Below are 12,530 nucleotides of genomic sequence, written 5' to 3'. Positions count from 1 at the left end.
ATGATAGATTAGAGAGAGAGATTAGAGAGAGGGAGATTAGAGATAGATGGATAATAGATAGGTAGATAATAGATAGATTAGAGAGGGATTAGAGAAATGATTAGAGATGATAGATAGATAGATAGATAGATAGATAGATAGATAGATAGATAGATAGATAGATAGATAGATGATAGATAGATAGATAATAGATGATTATAGAGATAGATAGATTGATAGATTGATATAGATAAGAGAGATTAGAGATAGATAGATAGATATGATAGATGATTATAAAAAGGGTGCTAGGGAGGTGTGAAGAAGAAGAAGAAGAAGAAGAAGAAGAAGAAGAAGAAGAAGAAGAAGAAGAAGAAGAAGAAGAAGAAGCCATGCGCACCCAGTCACATGGCCATGTCCACCTAGCCACACCCACAGAACCAGTTGTTAAAAAATGTGGATCCCACCCCTGTCCAGAACACGTTGCTAAAGGGAAAAACAAGATTCATCTCTTTTGGATGTCTGATGTTACAAACTTTGAGAATCTATGTTTAATTTGTTTCCCTTCATGTTGGGAAACCGTAGGGACTTTTGCCAAAAGATTTATCTATATATATAAATCCCTAAGCCTGTTTATGATAACTACCAGATGACTTTGTAAAACCAGGGACTTCTGCTATCTTAATCATGAAAAAAAACATTGCATCTCCCACCAGCCTGGGAATTGTTTTAACTTCCAAGTACATGACCGAAAGTTGTTAAACATTTCAAAAGTAGGCTCTTGCATGAATCATATCTGACATATAATTGGAAAACTTCCTTAGGAAAACAGAAAGAAACATTGCCTGGCGGCCTCCGAGCGCTGCTTCGTGGAGCTGTGAAAAGGACAATTCGTAAAGCAATTTTGCAGAAGCCAAGAATTGTAGCCGAAAGGTTGAAATGGCCTTTGGTTCTGGAAAGTGTGAATGGGGCTACTTGTCCCACATCAATGGGATGTGAGAATAACCTTGGGACACAGAAGCAAGGAAAAGCCACTCCTAGACAACAACGGGAAAGATTGAGGGCAGTAGAAGAAGGGGACGACAGAGAAGGAGGGGGCTGGAGGGTGTCACTGAAGCAGTCGGCATGAGCTTAAATGGACTCCGGAGGATGGTAGAGGACAGGGAGGCCTGGAGGAATGTTGTCCATGGGGTCACGATGGGTTGGACCCCACTTCACAACTACCAACAACAACAACAAGACAACAAGAGATATCTTTCTGGATTTGGGTCTGGCTAGTCTAGAGAAAAGAAGAATTAGGAGTGACATGATAGCAGTCCTCCAGTATTTGAGGGGCTGCCACAAAGAGGAGGGGATCAACCGATTTGCCAAAGCACCATAAGGCAAGATAAGAAACAATGGATGAAAACTAAGCAAGGAGAGAAGCAACCAGGAATCAAGGAGAAACTTCCTAACAGTGAGGGCAACTAACCAGTGGAACTGCTGGCCACCAGAAGTTGTGGGTGCTCCATCACTGGATGTTTCTTTAGACTAGACTAGACTAGACTAGACTAGACTAGAATGGAATAGAATGGAATGGAATGGAATGGAATAGAATAGAATAGAATAGAATAGAATAGAATAGAATAGAATAGAATAGAATAGAATAGAATAGAATAGAATAGAATAGAATAGAATAGAATTCTTTATTGGCCAAGTGTGAATGGACACACAAGGAATTTGTCTTGGTGCAAATGCTGTCAGTGTACATAAAAAGAAGATACATTCATCAAGAGTCAAGAATCATCAGGTACAACACTTAAGAAGAGAATAGACAGCTACCTGTCTGAAAGGGTATAAGATCTGCTGCTTAAGTAACAGGTTGGACTAGAAGACCTCCGAGGTCCCTTCCAGCTCTCTTCTGATTGACTGATTGATCTCAGCCCGCCGAAGGGGCTGAGAAAGCATCTCAGAAGGGTCTCTCCATAGTTCTCTGGAGAGTAAAGGCAAGGATGGGAAGAAGGATTTTGAGCCTTGCAAGATTGATCCCAGCCCTTCCAGCTGGTCAAAGTCAATGCCGATCAAGATTGATGGCAGCTCTTCCAGGTGGTCAAGATTGTCAGTCCTTTGAGGTGCTCAATATTGATGTCAACTCTAAGTGACAGTCAGGATTGATGCCAGCATTCGAGGTGGTCAAGATTGATGCTAGCTCCATCTTGCCAGCAAGACTTTCCAAAAATGTTCAAAAACATATCTCCAAAATGTTGGACGTGCAAAGGTGTATCAGGCACATTCTTTCATATGTGGTGGTCTTGCAATGTTGCAAAAAAAAATATTGGAGACTAATATTCAAACATGGGTGGAACAAATGGTGGGAGCATGTATTCCATTTAAGCCGGATTTTTTTTCTCCTAGGAATAATACCAGAAGGATATAGGAAGGATTTAATTTATCTAATAGTACATGTGTTGATGGTGGCTAGAATAATATAGGCACAATACTGGAAGAAGGAAAGCACACCGCCAGAAACAGAGATAATAAGGAAAATTATGACCTGTGCAGAATCGGACAGGAATTAAAAAACAAGGGAGAATCGGAGTACTATGAAACGTGGAATAAATTCTATCAGTGGCCGCATAGAAGAAGACAAAGTCAGAACATAAGTACGTATGATGATCAGAATAATTAGTAAACAAGGTATCAAACAAGAGGATTGTAAATGGTGAAGTAACATTTATATATGTATAACAATTGTAACTCCAGAACGGCTGCATCGTGTTGTATTCTTATAATTAAAATTAAATTTAAAAAGAAAAAGATTGATGCCAGCTCTTCAAGACGTTGAAGATTGATGCCAGCAGGTGGTCAAGATTGTCAGTCCTTTGAGGTGCTCAAGATTGATGTCAGCTCTTGGAGATGGTCAAGGTTGATGCCAGCATTTGAGGTGCTCCAAATTGATGCCAGCCTTTTGAGGTGGTCAAGATTGATCCCAGCTCTTCCAGATGGCCATCATTAATGCCAGTTCTTCAAGATTGATGCCAGCCCTTCCAGGTGTTGGAGACTTGTGCCTGGAGGCTTTCATTTTTCCTTCCATTTCCACCAGAACTGGCTTTTCCTAAGAACTGGCTCAAAACAGATCTAGTTTGCATAACAATGTTTTATCACACTAGATTACAGTCATCTCCCTCCCGTCAAATAGAATAGAATTCTTTATTGGGCAAGTGGTGATTGGACAGACAAGGAATTTGTCTTTGGTGCATATGCTCTCAAATGTACATGAGAAAAAATAAATTTCATTCATCAAGAATCATAAGATGCAACACTTAGTGATAGTCACAGGTTACTAATAAGCAATCAAATCATACTAGGAAACAAATAAAACACTATAAATTGTAAAGGTACAAGAAACATGGTTATAGTCATAAGTGGGAAGAGATAGGTAATAGGAAGGATGAGAAGAATAATTGTAATGCAGACTTAGTAAATAAGTTGACAGTGTTGTGGGAATGAGTTTTTTAGCAGAGTGATGGCATCCAGGAAAAAAACTGTCCTTGTGTCTAGTTGTTCTGGTGTGCAGTGCTCTATAGCATCGTTTTGAGGGAAGGAGTTGAAACAGTTTATGTCCAGGATGTGAAGAGTCTGTAGATATTTTTACAGACCTCTTTTTGACTCACGCTTATATAGATCCTCAATGGAAGACAGGTTGGTAGTAATTGTTTTTTTCTGCAGTCCTACTTATCCTCTGGAGTCTGTGTCTGTCCTGTTGGGTTGCAGAGCCAAACCAGACAGTTACAGAGGTACAGATGACAGACTCAATCATTCCTCTTTAGAACTGGATCAGCAGCTCCTTGGGCAGTTTGAGCTTTCTGATTTGGCCCAGAAAGAACATTTATATTTATATTAAATTCTTGCGCTTTTGTGATGGCATTTTTGATGTTAGATGTCCATTTTATAAAACCAACATTTTTATCTCCATCTAACATCAAATGGATATTTTATAAATGGAAATAAAATCGGAGTAAACTCCTCTGTTTCACAAAACAAAGAATTGCACACTTTAAAGGCAGAAGTATGATCTTCCCAATTCAGAGAAATAGTTCCGATTATTGTTTCTTAAGCATCGTGTGGAGTTCTGGAACAGTTTTATTGGCATATGGAAAAAGAAAACAAGTTCCTGCAAAAGGTCTCCAGACTTCATCAACGCAAACCAAGCGCAAAGACAACCAGAGAAAGGCAAGAGAAATGCTCTGCCTGTCCTTTAGCTTCTCCTGGCCTACACACAATTGTTTACATGAGCGAGAGTAATAGTCCTTGTCAGCAACCTTTTTCCATTAAATTAAAAATCCCATCAACTAAAAGACTAATGCCCTCTTATTCTGTAAATTTAAAAAAAAAAAGGTACAGCATGGCTGTTAAGAGAAGGGCATGAGCTTCAGAAGAATTGGACAGAGAAAACCATTTCCATTTCCATTCCACAGTGAAATGAATAAGAGCATGCGCCCTACAACGTGGAAAGTTGCATGCCTGTAAATTCCAGGTGGGACTAGGAAGGAAGATGGAAAGATGTTTGGGGTTTAACGGCTCTTGTTGGACAACAACAACTTCACCAGGTTGGACCTTCCAGGTTCTTAACGTTGTCTTAGCCACCGGCCAAACTGCAGAAATGCTTTGGAAGATGGGGTTTCCTACCCCCTCCACGTCTAATATTGTAACCTTACTTCCATTATACAGAATACAGAACAGAATAACTGTGATGACCCAGGGTGGGATAGAAAATAAACACAGTCACACACAAAAACAACAGGTGAAGCCCCTTTTATTCCTTCACTTTGCTTCCAAGCTCCAAATATCCTTGACTGGAGACAAAAAAAAAACTCCCCCACAAACAGTTACAAGAAGGAGGAATGAGGTGCAGGGCAGGTAAAGGGGCAGTGGTGGGGAATTGTGTGCGCATGCGCAGGGGCACAGGGGAGGGATGCACGCATTGCATTCTGGGGGCTGGCACGCGAGTGCATGCATGCTGGCGTGCATGCAGTTTTTGGCACAGAAGCCCAAAAAAGGTTAGCCACCACTGACCTATACTGTACCTGTGCATTTTGGTTTTTCTTGCCTAAATGTAGAACCTGACTTTTTTTCCATCCTTGAATTTCATTTTGTTAGATGGCACCCTCTTGAAAAAGAACCTTTGGGACAACCATGATGTGGAGCAGGGCTCTCCAACCTTGGCAACTTTACGACTTGTGGACTTCAGCTCCCAGAATTCCTCAGCCAGCGCATGCCAAGATTGGAGACACCTGATCTGGAGGATTGAGAATCTCCTGCTTATCAGCATATATTCCTGTATATGTAGAGATGTGTATATGTGCATATTTACACACACACCACACACACACACAGAGAGAGAGAGAAAGTCTTTTCTGCATGGAAAGCACCATTAATGTCAATTTAATGATAATCTCAGCAGGAAGCTAAGCAATTGCTTGTCTTCTTCTTTTGGGCTCTCTATAAGAGATGTTTCCTGACTAATGTTTCCTGATATGGACGATACTACACTGCATCGGATGCTGCCTGTATATTTATTTCTTTCATTAAATGTATTATATCCCTCCATTCCAACAGACTCTGAGTGGCTTTTAAGAGGAGACGGAGAGAGCTGGTAATTCTCTCTGTTTTTTTGTTTTTTTTTACTTCTTCTGAATAGCAACAATATTCCTTTTTCTTAGCTTACCTTTCCATTTTCCTTGTATGAGACTGAGCTGAGTACACCCCCTAGTAGCGAAGACATTCCTTAAAGCAGGGGTCTCCAACCTTGACCACTTTAAGACTTGTGGACTTCAACTCCCAGAATTTCTCAGCCAGCAATTGCTGGTGGGGGAATTCTGGGAGTTGAAGTCCACAAGTCTTAAAGCGGCCAAGGTTGGAGACCCCTGCCTTAAAGGGTTTTCCCACACTGCCCCTCCCGTGGTCTCTTTGAGAACCCGGTGGATTTCATTCCTTTCCAAAGCACATCTTATGGATTTGAACTTAAATTTAAATGGTGGTGGCGCAGTGGTTAGAATGCAGTACTGCATGCTACTTCTGCTGACCGCCAGCTGCCAGCAGTTCAGCAGTTTGATCCTGACAGGCTCAAGGTTGACTCAGCCTTCCGTCTTTCCGAGGTTGGTAAAATGAGGACCCAGATTGTTGAAGACAAGATTGAAGACAACTCTGTAAAACACTTAGAGAGGGCTGTAAAGCACTGTGAAGCAGTGTATAAGTCTATTGCTATCTACATTCTATCTATCTATCTATCTATCTATCTATCTATCTTCTATCTATCTATCTATCCATCCATCATTCCATCCATCTATCTATCTATCTATCTATCTATCTATCTTCTATCTATCTATCTATCTATCTATCTTCTATCTATCTATCTATCTATCTATCTATCTATCTATCTATCTATCTATCTATCATCTATCTATCTTATTTATCTATCATCTATCTACCCTGTTTCCTCAAAAATATGACCTACCCTGAAAGTAAGTCCTAGCTTGATTTTTACATGTGCACCCAATATAAGCCCTACCCCCCCAAAAAAAAAAATAAGCCCTAATTAAGATCACACCCACTCCAGAGTGCAGGGGTAAAAATTAAGCTAGGGTGAGGATGGAGGGTGGTGGAGCTGCCCTACTACTTACCTTGGGACAGGTGTAGCCAGGCCTTGCACACCCCGACACCTGCCTTGCTGGCCCATTTCTTCTGCAGCCAGCAAGGCTGGCAAGGCTTTCCTGAAGGCTTCTGGAGCTGATAAGAAAGCTCAGGATTGATCCAGAGCTCTGTTATTGGCTGCAGAGGCCTTCAAGAAAGCCTTGCTGGCCACAGAAGAAGAAGTTCTTGAAGGCCTCTGACAGTGAAAAGGAGGCCGAGGGTGATGTGTGCAAGTGAGATTAAGTCAGTGGATGACGTCCCTGAAAATAAGACCTGGTGCCTTTTTGGGTGGCTAAAAATAAAAGACAGGGTCTTATTTTGGGGGAAACATGGTATCATTTCTCTCTCTCTCTTTCTCTCTCTCTCTCTCTCTCTCTCTCTCTCTCTCTCTAACTATCAGCTACCTATCATCTCTCTCTCTCTCATCCATCCATCTCCCTAACTGGGAACGGTCGTAGCTTCTCTCCTTAGCCCACGACTTCCAACCCAGGAAAATCTCAGAGTTTTGGCTCATCTTAGAAGTTTGTCTTTATCTGCAGAACTTTTTTTTTCAGGGCTAAGCAGCCTTGGCTGAAAATGAGGCTAATAAGTGATAGATGAGCTGATGTTTTCAAGATGGTATTGACCCAAAATGCCAAAGCCCAGCTAACTGCAATTAATGGCACATTTCTCCATCCATTTTCCTCAGGGCTGTGCCCTGTATTTGCCACGTATTCGCCTCCACATGTGGGGATTTAGATTTCTGTAGCATTTAGCTTAATTGAAAAACAATTGCATGCTTCATCATTACTGGTTTAATGGGAGGCTTCTTATATTCTTTGTCAAACAAACAAACAAAAACCCTCCCTTCTTCTGCTTCTTTCCATATTCTCCTCCTATTCCTCCTCATTCTTCCTTTTTTCCCCTGCTCCTCCTCTTCCTTCTTCCCCCTTTTCTTTCTCTTCCTCCTTCTTCCACCTTCCTCCTTCTCCTCTTTCCCTCCTCCTCCTTCCCCCCCTCCTCCTCCCTCCTCCTCCTCCTTCTTCCCTCTCCCCCTCCTCCTCCCCGTCCTTCTTCCCCTCCTCCTCTTCCTGCTTCTTCCCCTCCTTCTCCTCTTTCCTCTTCTTCTCCTCTTCCTCCTCCTTCTTCCCTCTCCCCCTCCTCCTCCCCGTCCTTCCTCCTCCTCCTCCTTTTAACAAAGATCAACCATGTCTTATCCAGAACATCTTTTACACATTTTAGGATTTTGAACAGGCAAATGGAATGATGTATTAACCAGGGGCTCCATTCTGCGCTTTTATTAGATTAATATAGCGAGAAATTCTTTGCAGATGCAAATGAATGTGTCGATGGAAGCAAAGATACAGGGAATGGCTTTGAGGAAGTTGTTTTTAACTTATGTTCAACAAATATGGTATATTTGCAGGCAAAATAACAGATATTAAGGTCAAGTTCAACACTCCTTGAATATATGGGCTCCATATCTTCTGAGCTCCGTATTGGACTGGAAAAGTTGAAGGCCTTTCCGTAGCCCTAGAACTTCCCTCATAAGCCAGTTTGATCTAGTGGTTAAGGTGCCAGGCTAGAAAAAAGGAGATGGTGAGTTCTAGTCCTGTCATAACCATGAAAGCCAACTGGGTGACTTTGGACGAATCACCAGGAGACAGTGAGTTCTACTCCCACCTTAGGCATGAAAGGCAGCTGGGTGATTTTAGGTCAATCATCAGGAGATGGTGAGTTCTAGTCCTGTCATAACCATGAAAACCAGCTGGGTGACTTTGGACGAATCACCAGGAGACAGTGAGTTCCTAGTCCCACCTTAGGCATGAAAGCCAGCTGGGTGATTTTAGCAATGGTGGGCTGCAAACAGTTGCAACAACCGGTTCTGTGATCACGCATGCAGCGTTCCAATAACACCAATTTGAACCTCAAAAGCTTACCTTCTAGGGCAGGCCCACTAAGTAAAACAGCTGAGGTGCAGAAATCCACTGTGCCACCTGAACCAGCTGAAAGATGGAAATATTGGACAGGATAAGGCGGAGGTGGGTGGGCGGGGCCAGCTGATCATCAGAACTACCGGTTCGCTAAAACCGGTCCGAAGTGGCATCAGCCCACCACTGGATTTTGGACCAATCACCAGGAGACTGGGAGTTCTAGTCCCACCTGAGACTTGAAAGCCAGCTGGGTGATTTAGGCCAATCATCAGGAGATTGGGAATTCTAGTTATCCCTTAGGCATGAAAGTCAGCTGGGTGATTTTTTTTAGTATTTATTTGATTTGTCAATCGCTTGCAAGATACATGTATAAGAATAAATATAGTTTTGAATACATGAGATAGATACTTATAAGAAAAATAAAAAGAAAGAATAGAACAGGGACGGTAGGCACGATTGGTGCGCTTATGCACGCCCCCTACAGACCTCTTAGGAAAGGGGTGAGGTCAATAGTAGACAGTCTAAGGTTAAAGTTCTTGGGGTTTGGGGAAGAAACTACAGAGTCGGGTAGAGTATTCCAGACATTGACCACTCTGTTGCTGAAGTCGTATTTCCTGCAATCAAGTTTGGTGCGGTTAACCTTGAGTTTGTATCTATTGTGTGCTCTTGTGTTGTTATGGTTGAAGCTGAAGTATTCATTGACAGGTAGGACATTGCAATATATGATTTTATATACTATATTTAGATCAGACCGGAGTCGGCATAGTTCTAGGTTTTCTAGGTCTAGAGTTTCAAGTCTGGTGGCATAAGGTATTCTGCAACGAGTAGAGGCGAGACCTTCTTGTGAAATATTTCTGGACTTTTTCAATTGTGTTAATATCAGATACATGATATGGGTTCCAGACTGATGAGCTGTATTCAAGTATAGGTCTAGTAAATGTTTTGTATGCTCTAGTTAGTAGTGTGATATTACCAGAGAAGAAGTAAAAAATAACAACTTTAAAAAAAAAAAAAAAAATTAATTTTTAAAAAAAAAAAAAAAAAAAAAAAAAAAAAAAAAAAAAAAAAAAAAAAAAAAAAAAAATTAAAAAAATTTAAAAAAACCTAAAAAAAAAAAAAAAAAAAAAAAAAACCAAAACAAAAACAAAACCAACCCCCCCTCCCCCCCCCCCCCCCCCCCCCCCCCCCCCCCCCCCCCCCCCTCTCTCCCCTGTTCGAGGGTTAGATTAACAACTCTTAATGCCTTTTTGGCTATGTAGTTACAGTGGGCTCTAGCACTTAGATCATTAGAGATGAGTACTCCAAGGTCCTTGACAAAGTTTTGTCAATGATTTGAGTCAATCATCAGGAGACTGGGAATTCTACTTAGAAATGAAAGCCAGCTGGGTGATTTGGGTCAATCACCAGGAGAGTGGGAGTTCTAGTTCTCCCTTAGGCATGAAAGTCAGCTGGGTGATTTTGGCCCAGTCTCTCTCTCTCTCTCTCTCTCTCTCTCTCTCTCTCCCTCCCTCCCCCTCTCTCTCTTTCTCTTCTCAGACCAACCTACCTCACAGGGTTGTTGTTGTGGTTGAAACTAGGAGGAGGAAGATGTGTTGGAGATATTCACTGCCTGGAGTTGTTTATAAAATAAAGGCAGGATACCAATGAATAAACGAATGAATAAATATCACAAGCGGTTCCCTCAAATCTTCACTTTCTTATCACTGGAGGCTCTTGACTGCTGATACGTCGATTTGCAAGGGGTCTGCTCTCTTAGCAGAGGGAGAGGGTGGGGAAGTCATTTTTGTTTTAGTCTTCTTGGCAACTCAGCGCATATCTATTTCAGGCGCCGGCTTTGCAGGAAACGAGATGGCAACGGGCCAGAGACTAATTATATTAAAGGGCTGCGTGTGTAAATTATTTATGGGCTGCAGTGTTTATCCCCCAGTGTTATTAAAACCAGAGGGTCCCCTTCAACAAATAAGACTTTAGCCAGGATAGATGTGACAGCAGCTTTGAGGTTGGTCCCGCTGTCGAGGAGTTTGAAAGTTTTAATATATGGCAAAGCCGCATGTTACTTGTGAGGAGGGGATGGTGTTTGGAGGCAGGTCGAGTAGCACAAGATGCAGGCAGATGTGATTTGCGGGTCCATTGGTTGAGGCGCCACCACCAAAAAAACCAGAATGAATTTGAAAATGTCAGGGGTGCGAGAGTCTGCAATCCTGGACAGATTTTTTTTTTCTTCCAGAGTGTCCTAGCAGTGGTGGGTTTCAAAACTTTTGCCTACTGGTTCGGTGTGATTGTGCATTTTGCACACTGTGCGCACGCCAAATGCACTCTCTGTGCACAAACAGTGTTTGCCACTCACCTTCTGCTGCAAGCCCTGTGTGTAAAACAGCTGATGCGTGGCAATCGGCTGTGCTGTGCCGGGGCGGTTGGGAGGGCCCAGCAGCTAATCGTCGGAGCTACCAGTTCAGCCAAACCGGGCCGAACCGGTAGAATACCACCACTGCATCCGAGACTCAGGAAGACATATAGAGATGACCCCATGCAAAAGGTACCAGGTTTTGAACTACCTGGCCGGCAAATAGATAATCCTGGACGGGATTCACGCTTCACACAGCGTCTGTCCGGACTCCCAGCATGAATGGGGTATAGCATCCTCCCCTCGGTGTGACTGTGGGGGAGGACACACACACACACCCGTCAAACTATGGATCACATTGTGACCGTCTGTAAGCTAAGTGCACAAACAGGTAGTCCTTACAACAGTTCGTTTAGTGACTGCTTGAAGTTACAACAACACTGAAAAAAAGTGACTCGCGAGTTTTTCATACTTAGGATGATTGCGGCATCCCCGTATCATGTGATCAAAATTTGGACCCTTGACAACTGGTTCATGTTTATGACCGCTGCGGCATCCCGAAGGGGCAGGTGATCTAAATTTTGTGTCCTTCTGACTGTCAACTCATAAAATATTTCCATGGTCTTTTTAGAGTTGCCAACAGAAAGGGAGAAAGGGGGAGCAGTGCGGCAGCTTGCAAAACCGAAACTGCATTCCATCAATGTTTTCAAAGATAGTAACTAGGTGACCGAAGTTTCTGCAGCGCAAAATTCTAACTGGAGAGCATGATTGATGACTCTGGGCTATGGAGGTGTCCCATTGGAGGATATGGATTACGATACACCCAGAGGGGTGGAGGGAAAACCAGGGTCAAGGGTGACAATGTGTCTCAGAGTCGGCTACGCCCAGGCAGTGCTGGCATGTTAACTCCCAATAAATCTTTTTGAAGTTTTGGAAGTTTGGTTTGAGACTCATGATTTAAATGGGGGGGTCACTGCTGGAACCCTGACCCTGACAAGCAAAATCCATGGGGAAGCCAGATTCACTTAACAACCATGTTCCTAACTTAACAACCGCTTGGGATTCACTTAGCAAACGTGGCAAGAAAAGTCATAAAATGGGACAAAACTCAGATAACAAATTTCTCATCGAGCAACATAAATTCCAGGCTCGGTCATAAGTTGAGGACTACCTATAGAGGGGTCCAGTATCTGACTTTTTTTCCAGTAAGCGATGTTGCGCTTCAATGGTTAGATGGCCTAGTCACTGATATTTGAACATAGATCTTTTTAGAATTTATATTTTTATTGTGTTTTTAATTTAGGCAAAACGTTTATCTCTGTTGTATGTCCTTGCATGTTGTAAAGGGGGGGCATGATGGTTCAGCTGTTAAAGATGCTGAGCTTGTCAGCTGGAGAGATGACAGCCTAGGTTTGAGACCCTAGAACTGCATGACAGGGTGAGCTCCCGTTCCTTGCTCCAGCTCCTGCCCACCTAGCAGTTCGAAAGCGTGCAAATGCGAGTAGATAAATAGGTACCACTTTGATGGGAAGAGCATTCCATGTGCTTCTGGCGTATAGCCATGCTGGCCACAGATACTGCCTTAGTACATCACTGGCTCCCTCAGCCAAGAAATTGGTCGGACA

General features: G+C 42.6%; 1 protein-coding gene across 2 annotated transcripts in view; it reads left to right on the top strand.

The window, feature by feature from the left end:
* Positions 1–12,530, top strand: part of ENOX1 (ecto-NOX disulfide-thiol exchanger 1) — a 478,008-nt gene that overhangs the window by 430,493 nt on the left and 34,985 nt on the right. The window lies entirely within an intron of this gene.

The sequence above is a fragment of the Notechis scutatus genome, chromosome 5 (genome assembly GCF_049901735.1).
Source record: "Notechis scutatus isolate UNSWTSFEM ecotype Mainland chromosome 5, rNotScu1.2, whole genome shotgun sequence".
NCBI lineage: Eukaryota > Metazoa > Chordata > Lepidosauria > Squamata > Elapidae > Notechis > Notechis scutatus.
The sequence above is the reverse complement of the archived record's forward strand: the minus strand, read 5'-3'. Positions and strand labels throughout refer to the sequence as shown.